Raw genomic sequence first — 6,000 nt, 5'->3', positions numbered from 1 at the left:
GATTTGGTTTTGCAGGGACGTCATGTTCTCTTGCTGCCGTCCCTGCACTTTTGCAATGTGTCCTGTTTCTTCCCTCTCGAGACCTAGCTTGCTACCGCATCGACCTCAGAGCTTGTGGCTGCCTTTGTTCATTCTGGACCACCAGCCGTTGAGTTCCATCAGTTTGCTCCTAGCTACCAAGTGGCTGTAGATCCTTGCTTGTCAGTCGGTTGTCGCCGCCGCGTGCCAATTGTTCGTTCTGATCCACAGTGACAGTGACAGTACGGTGCTCCATCAGAATTCAGACATCAGGATCAGAGATCCACATGAACGAACGCTGCTCTTTGCTTTGGCATATGCCTTCCCTCTAGATGGTTTGTGTGGAATGCTCAGAATTTCTGGGTCACGGACAAACAGGTCCTGAAAATGGCAAGATAATGTGCATGTGTGGGCCCCACATTTCAGCTCTGGGAGACTGGTACCTGAACTCAACCAACGGCGGACCAGGAGCATTGCGCCGGCTATAAAAAAAATAAAAATAAAAAATGGGCATGGTCGGTGACGCCAATCCACGAGTATACACACGTGTCAGATGATGAGCTACTCTGCCCATGTGAAGGTGTGCAGGAGGATCAGAGAGAGCTTAAAGTGGTCGGTCTTTGTTTAAATAATAAATAAATACTATAAGAATTAGATGAGCAAGTGCAAGTGCGAGCCGGATTCGGGTCGGCCGATGCACGAGATGGGCTGAATGGGACAAGAGCTCAGAATGGCCGTGGATTGAGGGGGACAGCATCATTCCCGGTGCCTGCCTACCGGTTGTGCAGCCACCTGATGCCTGACGGCCACATGTCTAATGTGCCCGGATGGGTGGATGGTCATGAGCAGCATCCCCATTGCTGCAGACTGTACATGCCCGGCCGCATGGCTTGGCTTCTGCTGATCAGATATTCAGATGTTGGAGTAATGGGCCTGGACTATTCATTCTAATGTATTAAAAGAATTTAAAATTCACTATTAAATGCTAGAGAATCAATGGCTTAATTTCGGTACCGGGAATTGAGGAGGATCTCAACCGATTTAAAGGGTGGACTTCGTGTACACCACTTGTGAAGCCGGTAAGAGGAGGACGGTGAACCACGCGCGCGCGCGCTCGCTTGCCTCGCCGGGCCGGGCCGAGGCCGTGGCGCGGCCGGACGTGACGTGCCGGTGCGCTGAGAAGGACATTTTGCTGCAGTAAAGAGCATGCCTATATAAACCAGCACCCTCTCCTCCCATCCTCACTCACATCAGCACTTGATCTAGGTACTCCTCTTCAGGAGACCTGACCTCTCCCTTCTCTCTCAGCTGCTTTCTGCCATTCCCACCGCTAGTACTGCGCGCACAGTTCTAGCGAGAGCAGTGCCTCCGGAACCTTTGCTCGCTGAAGGTCCTGCATGGGACGCGGGCAATTAGGTTTTTGGGCGTAACCGTTCGTGGGACTGCACTGCTAACATCTTCCTGCATCGACATAGTTCGGCTACTTCGAGCAAGGCCAGTCGAATAGCATGTCTATTCCAACTGGTAACGGCGCAACCGATGCCTCCGGCACTGGTCCCGCCTTGGGGTACATACTGAACCTACTTTGGTTTAATTCTTTGTTCATGCTTATTAGTGAGAATAACATGAACACATGCACATATCTTGTACACACATTATCACTCATCTATATCATGAAATTGCTAGTAATATTTGGAATTAAAATATACCGAAAATTGCCTAGTTTTCTAACATCAGATAGCCACTACTGCAGTAGTGAGCCTACTAATCCACTACTTCAGCTGTGAGCTATGTCAGTGCGTGAATATAATGTCTGCTTTATGTGTGTAATTGTCTGGATTATCTTGGTGAGACTGTATTGAAATGTGCTCTTCCTCAGCAGATAGGGTAAAGCTTGTAGCATGGAGTAGTTTTTTTTCCTGTTTCTTTCTGCTCTCCTCTCATCCTTGCTTCTGGAGTCGATTGTGCTCCCTGTAATTTGCTTTGTAAATTGTCTCTATGGTGCAATAAAAGTAAAAAGTACTGTATTGAAAAAAAATTAAGAAGTTGCTTGTAGATGATGAGGAGACTGCCAATGATCCGGATGAGCACAGGCACATCACCATGTCCCACGGATGCAGTAGTCACAAGGAACATTGAAAAGCAGAGGAGACAGATGCCCGTTAGGCCAGATATGCTGTAAGATCTGACGATATCCATGACCTTTTTGCTAGTATCTTGCTATCTAGTAGTACTATCCATGCATTATCTTGGCTCTTTTTTTTAGTTGTCTCGTTGCGGGCCAAACGTACGTCTGGATCCGGGCCGGTTGTCTGGCTGCCGTCGTCGGCCGTCCCGGATGAGCGTGTCGCCTCGGCAAGGCAGCGCCGGCCGGCGTGCCGCGAGCAGCAGCCGCCACCTGTGATTAAAAAGGAACGGAGAGAAAAAGGAGATTAAACTTGTTTTAGATAATGAGGAGGTTAAACTATCAAAGGTAAAAGTCATTTTCAGATACGTATGCGGTGCGGTAAGCTCACCCTGATTTTGTCGTCATGCTGATGCAATAATCCAAGTCTTTGGGTTTTTATTGGCATTTTTGCATCAGAAGTTATGCATGTACGCATGCACCGTGACACTTCCTTTTTTTTTCATCTGAAACCCTTTAAGTTTCCAGCTCTTTCTTTACAGAGCAGTTAATTAACAGAGAGTAAGATTGTAGCTGGGGGTTTTAGTTTCTTTTTTCAAAAAAATATGGGGGCTAAGTTTTTTTTTGAAAGCTCTAGCTAGTGAGTGCAGTTTCTGTTCGCAAGGCTGTGATATCATCAACGACGTGGAATGCACAATTAGGTGCATCGCCAAATGGCTCATCAGCGTCCAGTAGTTTTTCTTAGGACACGAGGTACCCACTTCGTTCCTTAGCTTGTTCTCCTTCATTTGGCAACACTCATCACTCGTTTTTTTTCATGCTTCCTCTTGATCCAATGTCACACCTCACATCATCGACACCTGTCTTTGCAGAAACTGAAATCGAGCACGAACAAGAAATCTACAAAATGAGAAACAAAAAGAAAGAAAAGGGTGCCTGCACGAAAAGTCAGAGACTGCTAGCTCCTGTGACGAAACTACACGTCATCATCACATCCTGTATGCATCCAAAGTCCAAAGTCCAAAGTTTGCACACAGTCCCATAAGCAACATCACATCCTTGGGCTATTGTTGACATCCACAGTGTCAGGTCGTCAAGGTGGTGTGTACACTAGCGCTAGTGCGCGCTGACTTTTGGGGCACGCAGCGTCACGCCTGCAGCGGTTGACATCGCTGCACGAGGAAAAATGGGTGGGGTACACGACGCTGGGGCTTCGAGTTTATTTTTTCAACGCCACCAGAGTAAGGATTCTGGGTGGGTGCTATGCACGCGGCTGTAGCGTCGCTTTCTGTGGGTTTTATGGGTTTCCTGACAACGCAAAATGGAGGTAGACAGTATGTGCTAGCATAAAGTGAGGGCGAATAAATTTTATTACTTGGTCAAGTTATTCAGAAAATAATTTTTGTGTACTTTGCATGTGTGTAACACGCGCCGAGAGAAAGAGAAGATGGCAACTTACAGTTTCAACGGCGATGGAGTTGGAAAAGCAAGGAGTATTAAAGTATACGCGTGATGTCCATGCAGATCCATTTACGATATATTTCTTCGTGCATAATTTAGTTTAATTATGTGTCGGTATTTTACCGGCTGCCCACCGAAGGGTATATCTAAGGTGGTAAATTTAGGTGAGGAGACGCCGAGATCAGAAACTCGAAGGTGCAAGGAACACAAGATTTAGACAGGTTTAGGCCGTGAGGTGCGTAATACCTTACGTCCTGTACGGTGGTTTATATTCCTTTAGGTGTAGAATGATCTCTTTTGAGGGGGTCCCTGCCCCCCTTATATATCCGGAAGGTCAGGGTTACATGGATCTAATCAATACTAGCTAAGGAATCGTACCCGGGTATAACTCGGGTAGTTTCCTTCTGTATTGACTAGCTTTATCTCCTACTCAAACGAGTAGAAAATAACTTAAATAAGAGATAAGACGGGTTTTATCTCTTAACCTTATTTAAACTACGTTATGTACACAGCCCCGTAGCTCCCGGGTCTGACATTATATCTATTGCAATCAAAAAGCTAGCTTTTTGTTCTTTTATCCGTACTGAGAAGTATGGATTTGATGAAGCAATACACACAAGCATTACTATTAATTAGTGATCCACGTGGAAAAATAAACAAAATTTAATTTGTTTCTTTTTCTTGAGAAGGTCGATGTGCAGAAACATGACGCTACCTACTTATCCGCTAACTCCAGATAGAGAGATAATAGGATGATGCATCGAGCCATAGGTGCTCCCAAACTCGACGTTTATCTGCAATGCACGGCACTGCGTCGCTGGAATTGGTCGCGGAACGCCTCGCACATTTGGGAACGAAATTCCCTGGCTCGGAATTGCTTGCACTTGCAGCGCTGCACGCTTCGCATGGCAGGCTGCTAGCCCGACGGATGAGAAATTCCAAATTCTTCTGCACATGGCTGCCATCCTGGCTTTAGCATCTGTCACCGCGTCCATGGGCCCATTCGTATATAGAGAAAATTTACTGTGCACTATACCTCGTCACTTACTAATTCACTGGAAATTTACACAATAGCTTAGCTAAATTTTAACCAAATGGAGGCAAATTTTTCGTCACCTTTTAATGTGCCCTTCGTTTTGTTTTGCAAGGTCGTTAGCGTGGGGTGCCTGCCTAATGCATGCAATCCATGCTCTCTCATGGCCCCTAGAGCGCGTAATCATTCATGCTGGGTCAACCTGTGTGCACACCCAAAACTTGTGCTAGCTGTCGTATAAGTTTAATGCCTTGGGCTTTGCCAAGATTCACCATCAGGAGAGTAGGAGTAGTAAGACACAAGCACTACCCGCAAAACAAAGAAAAAAGACACAAGCACATAGACACGCTTTGGTTTGAATAATGCCTGGTCTTTTGGCTCTTGTGTGGACACACTTTGTACAGCCATGATTGAGAAACCGAGCCACAGTAGTTGCACATACTAATATAATTTAGTCCTGTGACCACCCTGCCTTTTGTCTTGTTCCAAGGTCCTTTTCTTGTTCCTTGATGCACAGTGGTTATGTGCCCCAGGCCAAGTGGTAGGGTTTTAGTTGTCTGAGTAAATCCTAAAGGTCCCATTTCGAACCTTAAAATTGAATTCCATTCTAATAATCATAATTTAGACACAAATGTATTGAATTTTATTCTAATAATCATAATTTAGACACTAATCTATTAAGCTAATATAATTATATATGGAATATATTTGTATATTATTGTTGGCCATATGAGGTAGATACTTATGTGCTATATTTCTACTATAGACGAGTGAGCCAAAAAGCGTGGTATAAACGGAATAGAAACATAGCATGATGGGGTATAGAATCAATTTCCATCTGCCACCCTATAAATTTAGGGATAGGTTTATATTTAAACTTTGGAATATGTTGGAAAGTGGTAGAATGTCAAATTCTAAACTAAATAGCCTATTTTATTAAGTAGATTTTAATTCCTCCAAAATGAGATGATTCAAACGGCCGAGCTTATGTGCATTGGAGGAGCTCTAGCAATACATACTAACTCCTATTTTATTTATATGATCCAAAGTTTCATTATTTTCTCCTGCAAAAGAAAACATTTTTCAATCAGTTAAGTTTTATTTTCTTTTCCCAGGAAAAACACACAAAACACTGCTTCTGCTTCACTGCTAAGAGACTTTTGCTCTCCAATATGAACTGGTCATAACCCACCTAACCCCAACAAATGAACAAAACCAATGAATTGAAGGCGTCATGCACGGATGGAAGCATCCTCGGTCAATGATCCAACGGCTCAACTTTCACGGAGCACAAGAAGCAACGGATAAAAGGTTATCCGAAAAATTAGCCCGAGGGGATTAAAATAGGTTAAAGAACACATTA

Source organism: Panicum hallii, chromosome 3 (genome assembly GCF_002211085.1).
Source record: "Panicum hallii strain FIL2 chromosome 3, PHallii_v3.1, whole genome shotgun sequence".
In the NCBI taxonomy this organism is placed as follows: domain Eukaryota; kingdom Viridiplantae; phylum Streptophyta; class Magnoliopsida; order Poales; family Poaceae; genus Panicum; species Panicum hallii.
Note: the sequence above shows the minus strand (reverse complement) of the source record.